This window comes from Parasteatoda tepidariorum, chromosome 1, assembly GCF_982258835.1.
Source record: "Parasteatoda tepidariorum strain Cologne lab strain chromosome 1, Ptep-v5.0, whole genome shotgun sequence".
NCBI classification, from domain to species: Eukaryota; Metazoa; Arthropoda; class Arachnida; order Araneae; family Theridiidae; genus Parasteatoda; species Parasteatoda tepidariorum.
Window position 1 is genome coordinate 127,553,254 of NC_141755.1, and position 15,454 is coordinate 127,568,707.

Here is a 15,454-nt window from a genome sequence, read left to right on the forward strand (position 1 = left end):
AATAAATAATTAAAAATTATCCCAAATTTTTCCGTTTATTAGCTATTATTCGCTATTTCCCAACAAAAAAAAAATATTTTTGTATACAGAACACTTCATTCTCGTTAAAATATCGAAAAATATATTGAAACGAAATATAAAAGAAATTAAAAAAGTTCGAAATTCGACCCTCGCAATGTTTCGAACCCAGGGTATCCGGGACTACAAATCTACCTTGCCGCACAGTTTTACCAACAGCGCTACGCTTCACATGCCAGACCAGCGAAAATTTAGCTTAAAACACCTCCTCCCGGTTAGTCAACAAAACTTATTTTGCCTCATTGTGTTCCCACTAATAGGTCTATAAGAAATCCCTTTAGTACAATTGTTCGTTACATTAAACTCTAATTTCGGGCCGAATTTTAAATTTATAGGTAAATATTATAGGGAGATACGGGATGTGATGTGTGCGTGCCTCCTGATACGACTTTTGTCTCTTTTCCAGCCATTATTCGCTCTTTAACAGAGAAAAATAAATCTTTTTACATATAGAACACTTTATTCACGTTAAAATATTGAAAAAGATGTTTAAAGTATATCAAAAAATAAATAAAAAAAAATGAGTAAAAATTATCCAAAATTTTTCCGTTTATTAGCTATTATTCGCTTTTTCCCAACAAAAAAAAAGAAGATATTTTTATATACAGAACACTTCATTCTCGTTAAAATATCAAAAAATATATTAAAACAAAATATAAAAAAAATTTAAAAAGTTCGAACTTCGACCCTCGCAATGTTTCGAACCCAGGGTATACGGGACTACAAATCGACGTTGCCAGACAGCTTTACCAACTGCGCCACGCTTCACATGACAGGCCCGCGAATATTTAGCTTAAAACACCTCTTCCCGGTTAGTCAACAAAACTTATTTTGGCCCATTGTGTACCCACTAATAGGTCTCTAAAAAATTTCTTTAGTACAATTGTTCGTTACATTAAACTCTAATGTCTGCCCCAGTTTGAAATTTATAGGTTAATATTATATGGAGTTACGGGGTATGATGTGTGCGTGCGTCCTTATACAACTTTTGTCTCTTTTCCAGCCATTATTCGATCTTTAACAAAGAAAAAAAATTCTTTTTTCGTTTAGAATTCTTTATTCACGTTAAAATATTGAAAAAGAAGTTAAAAATATAACATAAAATAAAATAAATAAATAAGTAAAAATTATCCGAAATTTTTCCGTTTATTAGCCATTATTCGCTATTTCCCAACAAAAAAAAAGATATTTTTATATACAGAACACTTTATTCACGCTAAAATATCGAAAAATATATTAAAACCAAATATAAAAAAAAATTTAAAAAATTTGAAAGTCGATCCTTGCAGGGTTTCGAACCCAGGGTATCCCTTACTACAAATCTACTTCGCCGCACAGCATTACCAACTGCGCCACGCTTCACATGCCAGGCCCGCGAATATTTAGCTTAAAACACCTCCTCCTGGTTAGTCAACAAAACTTATTTCGGCCCATTGTGTTCCCACTAATAGGTCAAAAAAAAATCCCTTTACTACAATTGTTCGTTACATTAAACTCTAATTTCGGGCCGAATTTTAAATTTATAGGTTAATTTTTAGAATGCTTTATATTTTTTTCCTTTGTTTTTTTTTGCATTATATTATTTATTTATTGTGTTTTTCGATATATTAAAGAATCCTGTACAAAAATATAATTTTTTTATTCGGGAAATTTCAAATAATGCATAGAAAGTCGAAAAATCCTGGAAAAATAGTTTATTTTTATTATATTATACTTTTAAACTCCTTCTGCAGCATTTTCACGATAGTCGGATAGAAAGTTGGCCTCGATGAGCCGAACCACTCTACAAAGGAATATTTTAATAGAACAATTAGGGGGGCAGCAAACGTCCCTTAAGTCTTATGTTTAGCTCACCGGGAGAAGGTACTTGAATCTATGTAGTAGTCCGATCACCGTATAAACGTGGTTCAACGGCTAAGACAGCGTGCTAGTGACTTACGCCTAAAACGAGGGGGTGCAGGTTCGAATCCCAGCTGAGATGAATTGTTAAAATTTTATATATATATATATATATATTTTTCATTATATTATTTATTTAATGTGTTTTTCGATATATTAAAGGATCCTACATGGAAAAAATATATTTTTTTATTCGAGAAATTTCAAATAATGCTTACAAACTGGAAAAATCCCGGAAAATTAGTTTATTCATATTAGATTATTTTTTTTGCTCCTTTTACTATATTTTCTCGAAAATTTAGCCTCTGAAAAGCTTTCTTTGTTTAAAATCAAGTGTCTTTCTTGATGAAAGAACGCATAAAGGAATAAATAATAAAATAAAATAAAATGGCGGGAAAAAGCTTCAAATTTCAAGTCCGTCTTACTCCTATTAATATAAAGCTATAATTTTCAAACTCGGACGGAAAGTTGTCCTCTATGAGCCGAACCAACCTGCAAAGAAAATTTTTTATAGACCTATTAGGGGGGCTGCAAGCGTCCCTTAGGTCTTATGTTTAGCTCACCGAGAGAGGGTACTTGAAGCTATGTAGTAGCCCGATCACCGTATAAACCTTGTTCAACGGCTAAGACCACGTGCTAATGACTTGCGCCATAAGCGATAGGGTGCGGGTTCGAACCCCGGCTGATATCAATTTTTAAAATTTTATATATATATTTTTTTTTCTTCATTATATTAATTATTTAATGTGCTTTTCGATATATTAAAGGATCCTACATGTAAAAAATATTTTTCATTATTCGAGAAATTTTAAATAATGCTTACAAACTGGAAAAACCCCTTAAAATTAGTTTATTTATATTAGAATACTTTTTTTACTCCTTTTACAATATTTTCACGAAAATTTAGAATCTGAAAAGTTCTCTATGTTTAAAATCAAGTGTCTTTCTTGGTGAATTAATATATATTCAAAAAACGGAAAAATATTTTATTTTTACATTAGTAATTTCTAAAATTAGTAAAATTTTTTGCTGAAAACATTTTTGTTATTATCATTCAAAACAATCTTTTTTCCAGATATTCACAGTAGTACTACTTTTATATGCAATATATCTCTCTGCTGTAACATTATTTGGCAATCAGTTTACTATTATTTTTGTTGCCAATTAGTATTATATATGTAGTATCTAAAATACTAGCTTTATAAAATTAAAAGGATCTTTTGAGACTAAACTCAAAAAGAATTATATCTATCTGCAGATAAGCTTATCTGGTCTCTGAGAACATTAAATTTCTCTTTCACATACTTAACTTGGCTCTTCGCGTATACATTTAGTCCCGTTGAATAGCGATGAAATCTTTATTTGTAAAATGAATCCACCCGCGCAATAAAATATCTCAAAGAAACCAAATTCCCATGAAAATCAAGACTGTTGAGATATTAGTTCATCTCCATCTGGTCTTAAGATCTTCCAGACACCGGTTCTAACATCTGGGTTATATAGATCACATGACATGAACATATGTTACGTTAAAGAAGGTACACTTATCTTTTAGAAATGAAATGGTAAAGATGTGTCCCGGAGCCTCTGCTCCGTTTGTATATAATTTGTAAATAGATTTCCTTATCCTTTATTCAATAAATTCATAGAAAATGCATTATGTTGTCATCCTTATATAAAGGATATTAAAAATAAAAAAATGACTGCGAAAATTGGAATCAACAAAATAATGATTCAAGAATGAAAGCGACTGCTAAAGAGTTTACGAGAAAGAACGAGAACGAGCTCTACATCAAAGTCGACAGGATTTCTCTCAGCCCGGAACCCAATGGAATGGCAAGCGAATTTAAAGATTATTGCAAAGAATTTATGCTTTGAATGAATGAACTGGAATTAAGAGATGCAACATTAAAAGTTTGATGAACTCCCGCTATTGGCCCCTTCTCTGCTTGGGACGGAAAGTCGGAGGTTCCTTTTGCCCCCCTGAAGCGGAGATCCGAGGGTGAACTTCGTCGAAGGAGGGATGACCTTATTTCCGCCCTGTGTCTTCGCGGAGGTGATGATTTTTGTCGCCCCTGTTCTAAATGCGCCCTAGGAAAAAGATTGACTCTTGCAGGAGAAAAATATTGAAGAGTGAAGGAGGAGGAGAAATGGATTGTTTATTGTGTTAATACGGTGCGCTCGCTTTGTTGAACAGATGAAGATCGGTAAGTTTTGAAAATAATTTTGTTGAACTAAAAATAATAGTTTTATTACAATACTGAAGATAGTTATAAATAGAAATTATATTTTATTATGGAGTGTGTAGCAATTTTAAAAAGTATATAGAGTGTATTGATATTTAAAAAATGTAATACTTTGATTTTTATTTTCAATTGATTTTGAATTTCATTTCTCTTATTGCAAAAATAAGTATCTTATTTTAAGTTATTGATAATTAATGTTGTGAAAAATGGCATATTTATGGAAATTAGTTAAATCGGAACTGGTAATTTTAGCGAACGAATTAGAATTAGATGTAAATGAAAATAACACAGTTCCAGAGATAAGAAATAAAATTGTAACGCAAGATAATTATGACGAATCTATAACTAAAGAAATAGTTTATAGAATTTTAGAAGAAAAACGGGAGAAATCAGAATTACAACTTTTAAGAGAAAAGGTTTTAAGTCTAGAAAATAATGACAAAGATATATCCTATTTAGGTAAACTAGTAAAAGCTGATTTAATTGTTTTGGCAGATGAGTTAGGAATAGTAGTAAGTGATACCGAACCAGTTTCCGAAATCAGGAAAAAAATAATATCAGATGAGAATTACAATGAGGGGTTAACCAAAGAGATTGTAAGTCGTATGCTAGAAGAAAAGAAAGAAATGCAAGAATTACAAATTTTAAAGGCTAAAAATCAAGAACTTGAACTTCATAAACTAACTTTTCAAAGTAATGATAAGGAAACACGTTCAAGTGTAAATTCATCTAATGTAAACATTTCCTTAATGAGATTGTCACAACCGTTTGACCCCCATAAAGATGAGATATTTTTGTATTTAAAAAATTTCGAAACTAAGGCCAAATTGGCTAATATTCCCGAAACCGAATATGTTGTTTATTTATTGAATATGTTACCCCATGATATTGTTAATCAACTAACACGGGAACCGGGTGAATTGGCTCATGATTATTCACATATAAAAACCATATTATTAAAAAGGTATAAACTTAATCCAGAGCAATTAAAATTTAAATTCTTTTCAACTCATAAAAAATCTCAAGATTCTTGGCGCGATTTTTGCAATGAAATATCTGCTTACTTTAATGATTGGTTAGCTGAGCTTAAGATAGAATCATTTGAAGAATTGAAGGAATTAATTATTGCTAACCAAATCAAAACTAGAGTACCAAATGAAGTAAAGCAGCATTTTCTTGATACATGGAATTCTATGAATAGTTCTTTAAATTTGGCAGAAAAACTAGATGAATTTGAATCTTTAAGAATCGGTATAAATAAACAAACAGGTACGAAACCAAAACAATTTTCTCCTACTTTGCAGAGACGCGCTACAAATAATGCACCACAAGTAAAAAGAAATTTTTCAAATAATTATCAGAGTGGTCCCGGACAGTTCAGATACCAGACTGATCAACAGCATTATATGGGACGAAATTATAATTACCCATATAGGGCTGGTTTCAATCAGTATAGTAATCAGTCTAAATATAATAGTAATGAAATGAAACGATCAACTGAAAAAACTCACCACGGAACTGTTTCTGATAAATCTTCCCGAAACAAATATGACAAAAAGAGTGAAAATTATAATGATAAGTCTTCTCAAAACAAATGTAACAAAAATGTTGGAAATGGTGTTGAAAATGGTATTAATGATCAATGACAATTAAATTCTTTATATTTTTGTGATATGATTATGTCGGGAAGTGATGGCACAAAAATTGAAATTCCAGCACTTTGTGATACTGGAGGAACAATATCAATTGTTCCATCAAAATTATTAAAAAATATTAACTATAGAAAAATTGAAGAAAAAGATAAAGTGCCATTGCAACAAACACAAGGCACAATTCATGATTTTGATTTAATTGAAATAGATGTTTGTATCGGTAAATTGACAAATAAAATTAAAATGTATAGTATTAATACGAATTTGAATTATTGTTTGCTATCACTACCTGATATGTACGTATTTAATATTAAAATAGATTTTGATAAAAGAATTGTTATTCAAGGTGAAAATGAACTAAAATGCTCTAAAAATATTGTAACTCATTCAAAGTGTTGTCTCAGTGTAGTTAAGGATAGTCTTTGCTCATCACCAACGAGTAAATATTCTAAATCTAAATCACTTGAATCTGTGGATTGTAATTCACCACAGGAAATAGTAGATAAGAGACTATCCTTATTAAGAGAAAAATATAATGATATTTTTAGTGAGGATAGATATGATGTTGGACTCATAAGGTTAGAGCCTCAGAAGGTTATTCTTACTTCTGAATTGCCAATATCTCTACGTCCATATCGTTGCTCTCCTCAAGATAATATAGAGATTGAGACGCAAATTAAAAAGTTGTTAGAAAATGATATTATTAAACCTTCACATAGTCCCTATTCAGCCGCTGTAACGATGGTTACTAGAAAAGATGAGGGAAAAAGAAATAGACTTTGTATAGATTTTAGGCGATTAAATCTAATAACAAAATCAGATGCTGAACCAATTCCTCGAATTGATGATGTTCTTGATGACTTAACAAATGCAAAATATTATTCTAAAGTGGATTTATGTTCAGGTTTTTGGCATTTAAAAATTAGAGATTGTGACACTGAAAAATTTGCGATGGCCACTAATTTTGGCTTATATGAGTGGGTAAGACTCCCTTTTGGTTGGAAGAACAGCCCAAGTATATTTCAGCGAGCTATCCGCCAAATACTACAAAAACATAATATTAAATTTGCTAAAAATTTCTTTGATGATATTATAATTTATAGTAACTCTCTTGAAGAGCATTTAGATCATTTAGGAAAAATTTTCGAAATTTGTAGGTTAGAAAATATCAAATTAAAAGGTTCTAAGTGTGATTTTTGTAAAACAAGTATTAAGTTCTTAGGTTATGAAATTTCAGAAGGTAAATGTTCTCCTAATGATGCAAATATAGAAACAATTAAAAAACTTCTGCCTCCTCATAATGTCAAGTCATTACAAAGGTTTTTAGGTTCGATTAATGTTTATCATCGTTTTATTCAAAATTACGCAAAGTTAAGATTGCCGTTAAACAAATTACTTAAAAAAGATGCTAAGTTTGTTTGGTCTGAAGACTGTCAAAAATCATTCGAAGAGTTAAAAAACGCGTTAATTTCCAAACCAGTTTTATGTCTTTTCAACCCACAAAGAAAATGTCATTTGTATGTAGATGCTTCTGGTGAGGCTATAGGTGCAGTCCTTAAACAAGAGCACCCGGATGGAACACAACATCCAATATCTTTCCATTCGAGGCAATTAAGAACTTATGAGAAAAATTATTCAATTACTGAATTAGAATGTTTAGCAATAGTAGATGCTCTTGATAAATATCAACATTATCTTCATGGAACACCTTTCACCATACATACAGATCACGCAGCTCTAGTTTGGTTGAGAAATGTGAAACATTTGACAGGTAGATTATTTAGATAGTCTTTAAAGTTATCAATGTATGAATATGAGATAAAATATAAAAAAGGAAGTACTAATTATGAGGCAGATATGCTCTCTAGAAATAAAATTTCTCACCATAATTGCTATCCAACTCATTTAATTCAAAAAGAAAAATTAATTGAACATCAAAGGCTTGATAATGTAAATAATCCTAATTTTAAGAAAATTAATGATATTTTAACTGTAAGTAAAAAGGGTTTAATTAAAATTGTAGTCCCCTTTTCCTTAAGAGAAGAATTAATTTCAAAAGTACATGAAGAATATGGTCACCCAGGTGTAAAGAAAATGTTAAGCATTATTTCCCCATACTATTATTGGTCAGATATTATTAAGGACATTAGTAATTATGTTAAGCACTGTGAAACTTGTCAGTTTAATAAGATCTCACACTTGAAAAAATACGGTTTGTTACAGTCAATGCCACCCTGCAAAGAACCTTTTGAGTTAATATCACTGGATTCTGTAGGTGGTTTTAACTATTATAACTCTTCTAAAAAATATTTGAACATTGTAATTGAACATTGTACCAGATATATCTGGGCTTTTTGTAGCAAAAATATTACATCAGAAATGTACTCAAATTTGTTGAAGCCTTTATTTACATCCTATGCCCCAAAGGCTTTATTAACTGATAGGAACCCAGCCTTTACTTCTAGTCGATTTAAGAAATTTTTGAGAAATCATAATGTAAAACAGTTGCTGACAACTAGTCACCATCCACAATGTAATGGAAAATCAGAAAGGGTAGGACAATCAATAGTTACTAGATTAAAATGTAAAGTAAATAACTTTTCTAAAAAGATTCCTTGGACTAAATTTCTTGATCAAGTTGTGTCTGAATATAATAATACTCCTCATGCTGTTACAACTTTTCCACCTGCTTATTTATTGTTTGGCTCCTTGCCTTTTGATTCCCCTATTGATCAACCTTTATACCCCCCAGTCGAAAAAGCCAGAGAAATAGCTTTCGAAAAAACCAAGGAACGTCATTTGAAAAATAAACTTAGATATGATTTAAAATTTAAAAATGCAGATTTTAAAGAAGGAGATTTGGTAATAATGGAAGAATATAAATACCCCAACACTAGAAAATTAACTTCTCCTTATTCAGGCCCTTACACTATATTAAGGAAACTTTCTAATGTAAACTTTGAGATAGATAAATATAATAATCAAACTGAAATCGTTCACTCTTCCAAATTAAGATATTTTTATCCAGTTGAAGAATTTCATTTAACACCAGAAGGTGAAAATTAAGAGTACATTTTATGTAAATTTTAGTCAATTTCTGTTATGATATTTTTGTAATTTTGCTATAAGGAAAATTCGATTTTTGTAATTTATTAAAAATGATACTGAACTGTTATCAATAATATTAATAAGAAGAATTATTGAAGGAAAAATTATGAATTTTGTTATACATTAAGACTAAGTTTGAACTGTCATATATATTGATGATGATGATAAGAAATATTACCCCTTTTCTGGAAGATCCGACCCTTAATTAGTGAAAACCCGCGTAGTGCTTACCCATATCTGAGATAACAGGTTATGTGGACGAAGCTTTATCTTTTCTTTTGTCTTTGTGGAAATATTAAACCACAAATGCATATAATTGATGATGACACACTTAAGGTTGCCAGGATCTTCCATAACTGGAATTTATGTTTTGAATTGTATTTTTCTTTACCTTATATTTTGATGTTAGTATTTTATAAAGGTGTTTATACTTTATTAAGGTTATGGTGACATGTAGTCACAAAGAATGAGAAGTGGCAACGATGCCAAAAATGTTTGTGGAAATGAGTACAAAAAAATAAATATTGGATGTAGAATGAGTACTAAAATTGATTATTTTGTGAAAATGAGAAAAGTTGTTGTAAGGTATGTACTAGAAAGAATAGTGATTACTGAGATTAAGTAGTGTATTTGAGATTTATAGAAATGAAGAGGAAAGTTAGTTTTTTTTTACTTGAAATATTTTAAGGAGTTAGTTAAAGAGAATATTTTGAATAACTATTTCAAAGTGTAACAGAAGAGAGAAAATTTATGAGTATTTCAAAGCTCTGTGAGATGAATATTTAAGAGATTTTGAAAGAGATTTAGGATAATGATGAAGTTTTATAAGCATGCTAATAGGTCCTCAATCAAGTGACTTATGTCACAAGGACTTAAACGTACGTAGCAATTTTTAAGGCCTATTGTTTAGTTGCAACTACATTTTTATATTTATATTTTTAAAGTAGATGCTACTTAAGCATCTTAAGAAGTAGAATATTGAGTGTTTTTATAAATGTTTTATATAATCTATTTTAAAAATTTTTGAGAGTTAGTACGAAACCATTGCAATTGAGGTAGTTTCATATGTTTTGTTAACATTATATTTGAATATTGTTTTTATTTTTAGATTGTTTTTGTAATTCAGATCATGTGATCTGAATCATCCAGAATAATATTCATTTTAAATAGTTAAATAGAAGATGGTAAGTAAGGATTTTGATCTTTCCTCAATGAGATGTGATGTGGAGCCTGATCACCTCCGGGTCAACACCTTTGAGAGGAGGGATATTGTAGTATCTAAAATACTAGCTTTATAAAATTAAAAGGATCTTTTGAGACTAAATTCAAAAAGAATTATATCTATCTGCAGATAAGCTTATCTGGTCTCTGAGAACATTAAATTTCTCTTTCACATACTTAACTTGGCTCTTCGCGTATACATTTAGTCCCGTTGAATAGCGATGAAATCTTTATTTGTAAAATGAATCCACCCGCGCAATAAAATATCTCAAAGAAACCAAATTCCCATGAAAATCAAGACTGTTGAGATATTAGTTCATCTCCATCTGGTCTTAAGATCTTCCAGACACCGGTTCTAACATCTGGGTTATATAGATCACATGACATGAACATATGTTACGTTAAAGAAGGTACACTTATCTTTTAGAAATGAAATGGTAAAGATGTGTCCCGGAGCCTCTGCTCCGTTTGTATATAATTTGTAAATAGATTTCCTTATCCTTTATTCAATAAATTCATAGAAAATGCATTATGTTGTCATCCTTATATAAAGGATATTAAAAATAAAAAAATGACTGCGAAAATTGGAATCAACAAAATAATGATTCAAGAATGAAAGCGACTGCTAAAGAGTTTACGAGAAAGAACGAGAACGAGCACTACATATATATATAATTTCATGCTGAAAAATGAACCATCTTTGAAGTTATGTTTATTTACAACATTAAAAAAGGACAATATGATGTTTATTATATTGCCTTCACTTGTTTTTTTTTCCCTTTCGAAACTGTGGTCTATAACTTCTCTGGGAACTGAAACTTCTCTTAAGACTAGAATACAATAATTTTTAGAATGCATTTATATAGAATTGTTTAAACTACAGACGAAAACTTAGATCTAACAAGAATAAACTCAGTCATAAAAATCGGTTATAAAGTGCAGTTGCAGGGTTACAATAAAAAAAAAGTGCTCCACAAAAAATAGTAACATCTTAAAAACTACTGCATGCAGTTAGTCCAAACGTTTCAATTAAATAACATCGTAAGAATAAAAAATGCATTTTGTTCATTCTCATTTTATATTTATTATTTATTCTTCTTTATCTGAAAAAAAAAACTTAAGTTTTTTATATATAATGTTATGCAAATAATAATTGTATTTCCTTACAAGATAAGAAAGTTTCTTTCTTTTTCTTATTAATATGTGGAATGTTTTTTTTTTGGGAGGGGGTTAAGACTTAAAAATCGTATTTATTTAAGCTCTATGGCTACATAAGTACAACAAAAAAAAAAGGCCTAAGCTCATCAGATAATAAAATAAATAGAAATAAAAGAACAATATATATATATATATATATATATATATATATATATATATATATATATATATACACCATAAAGTGTTTGTGAATATTTTTTGTGATCATATTAAATTATACAATATAAAAAAAATAAAAATACATATTTACTGAATAATACATGCATTTCAGTTTCAGAGTTAAGCCCTGAGAATAATTTTAAATACTAAGTATATGATTTTACTAAGTATAAATGATCCAATGACTATCGAAACCTCACATAATGTTAAGCTTATATTTAAATATTTTCCATATTAGTTCATTTATTTTTTAGAACTTGTGTGATTGTATCTTCATTACAATGTGTTTGTTTTTAAAAACGTTTCGAGTTGTGAGTTTAGGGGTGAGTGAAGAGTCAGCCAATTGCATTCCGGAGAGCAGGCTAATCACAAATTCCCCAACGGATATTAATTAAATGATCCCCCTTTCTTTTCATTTCGTTGGAATGTCTCTGCGTTGTTTCATCTTCCTCCCCTTCCCCCACGCCTCTCTCTCTCTTTTGGCAAAAAAGATAACACACACACACTTAATATTTCTCAATGTATTTCAAATACAATTAATGCTAATGAATTTCAAGTGAAAAAAAATGACTTTTCATAAGTAGAAAAGAAAAGCTGTTTTAGAAATGTTGTAATGCTGATAAAAATTGTCTTACAGTAAATTATATACATGAAGTTCAAAATGTGGAGAAAACATGGAAAAATTACAGAACAATGAAAAAAGGGAAAGAGAAAAATAATTTTTGAAAAATAAAAAAATACGGAAAAAAAATTCCAAAGAAAGGAAAAAAATTTATAAAAATCCGGAAAAGAAATTTTTTTATTATTTAAAAAAATAATAAAAAAATCCGATAATATTCCAATGATCCAAAAAGAAATTTTTTTAGTATTATTTTTATTTTTTCATTGTTCTGTAATTTTCCATGTTTTCTCTACATTTTGAACTTTATATAAACTGCTGTTTGTAGAAAATGCAACACCATGAAAGAATCATCAGAATCAAATGAAATTTAATGCAGAAACGACTTGTACTGATACAAATAAATGATGAAATTTTCAAAACAAAAGAAACAAATTAAGCGTCCGAAATCAGTATTTGGTGCAGCCACCACGCGCTGCAATAAGTGCTGCTATACGACGTGGCATGGAGTCAAACAGATGTTGAATATCTGCTTGAGGAAGAGAATTCCATATCGCTTGTATGCGCAACCAAAGTTCGTCTTTGGAAACTGCAGGACGCGGATCACGAGTGAGACGCCGACCAACCATATCCCACACGTGCTCAATAGGCGACATATCCGGCGAATAAGTAGGCCAAGGAAGAAGTTGCATGCGTTGTGCTGAACAGAAGTCTCTAACAGTCCGCGCAACATGTGGGCGTGCATTATCCTGCTGAAAGATAGCTCCAGGGATGCCTTGAAGGAAAGGAACGACTTCGGGCTGTAGCACTTCACGGACGTATCTGTTGCTATTGAGATTACCCTCAATTCGTATCAAATTGGATCGTCCATGATACGAAATCGCACCCCAGACCATAACTCCGGGTGTTCGACCACTATGTCGTTCAATAATACACTCAGGAAGGCAGCGTTGACCGGCATAACGTCTAACACGAACACGGCCATCATGGGTCCACAAATTGAAGCGTGATTCATCTGAAAAGACAACTTGGTGCCAATCAGCTCGCCAGTCTCTGTGCTCAAGAGCCCACTGCCGACGCAGCCGTCGATGATCCGCCGTGAGGGGAATCCTGTATAATGGCACCCTTGCACGCAATCCACGGCGCAGCAGACAACGACGAATTGACGAAGCCGACAATTGTACACCTGTAGCAGTAGACCAATGTGCTGCCAGCTGCCTGGAGGAAGCTGTGTGATCATTCACCGCCATGCGGAGCAGGTGTCGATCATCGCGCTCTGACGTCACCTTCTGTCGTCCAGTGCCTGTTTTTCGAGTTGTTCGGTGCTCGTCGGTCCACTGCTTCCAAACTCGCATCTCTGTGGAACTGTTCCGCTGCATACGAGCTGCTATTGCGTGATAGGAAAATCCTCCTTCTCGAAGGCCGATTATCCTCCCTCGTTCAAACTCCGTAAGTTGCTTGAATTTCTTATTCTTCCGTCGTGGAGGCATACTCAGGTCTCACTAAACGTTTGCCACTAACAAATAATCATAGACTATTTTCAACGTCCCGCTACAGCACTTTATTTATACGCTTTCAGCATCAATTCAGAGGGCGCTGCGCGCGCCACGCACGCGCGATGGCTCTGAAACTTTATTAATTTGCATAATATCCTATAATTGACATTTGCTGCGAATTTCATTTGATTCTGATGATTCCTTCATGGTGTTGCATTTTCTACAAACAGCAGTTTACATATATATAGAGAGAGAAATAAATTATTACCGAGCATGAAACAGATGCGAATATAAGAATATTGAAGCAGGAAAAGTCCGAAAAGCATAAATAGGAAATAGCCTCTAAAACTTCATAAAAGATAATACCCACAAAAGGACAAACATAGAAATTGAAATGGACGCACAGACAGACATGGTAACATCATCAGGGGGCATTACCATATAGTCAGTGCGGGAGCAGTTTCTTCGGTTGGAAGTAAAATACCACAAGCAACCATACCACCCGACTGCCCCAAGAAAGATGAAGAAAAAAAAACATGTCAGATGAAGATTATTAACTGAGACCTCGACTGTAGAAGTACATAATTTTTACAGAAGGGAAGCAAGATTTTTCAGAAGCAGAGTTAAAGGTTGCAAGATCGAGAGTTCGTATGCCAAAAACGCGAACAAAAAATCTACGAATGAAATATTTAAGGTTATAGATGAGATAAAAAAAAAAACAACAGTGGGCGGAGTTCCTCCGCGCGGAAGAAAAAGTTCGTAACCTGCAACGTTAATTGTAGAAGAATCAGCAGTCGTAGAAGGATCACTAGTTCTATTCAACGACTCTTTTTCCTGCTCTGCTCGCTTCCGTGCTCTGTAATCACGGTAATATTGTGCATTTTTCCCTCGTGGATCTCTTGAACCAGTGGAAGTGCTTGTGGTTGCCTCATCGTCTCACCATGGAAAATGTATTTGCATTAATAATGTATGTGAATGCGTCATAATGTAATTTCAAAAGAGAAAACCTAACAATCAATTGATATTCACAAGAGACCTACCTTGACATAACCTCAAATCCGTCGCATTGTCCGTGGGATTGTTTTCACTCACTTTTTACAATTGTTATCCACTAAGCTTGAAAATAAAAAATACTACCCTATTAAATTATATGTGTATCAAATCAAACTAAAAAAATATTTATAGAAAAACAATACTTTTATGCTAGTGAGAACCAGAACAATATGGAAATGAATGAGGGAAAACTGGATCCTACCACGTGATTTCCCAGCCAATAATAAAAATGTAGCGTTAAACGTTTAACGCAACCTTGTTGGAAGTCGCATAAGAAGTATAACTTCAAAAACTGTTCCATAAAAACTAAATTAATTGGAAATACAGACAGGCTCCCAATTATGTTTCAAGGTGATCCAAGCGAAACTTCAATGAAATTGTGGCCGTGCGATAGCTTAAAACTATGCATTAATTTGTGTCGGAAGGCAGCCATTTACTAAATCAGATCTGTTTGTCCAATTATTCAAGAGAAGTTTGCATAGAAATTTACAATTATTTAAAATGAGCGTATCATTGTTACAAATAAACATAATAAATGCGATAATTTGAGATAAAATAACGTTTCTGTAGATTCTAATAGAATTTTCGTAAATTAACTTGTTGATAGGAAATGAAAAGTAACTTCTTTTACATCAATTTGAGCATTAGACGAGTTAAATGCAATGATTAAACCAATATAAACTGAAGATGCATAATAATGATAAG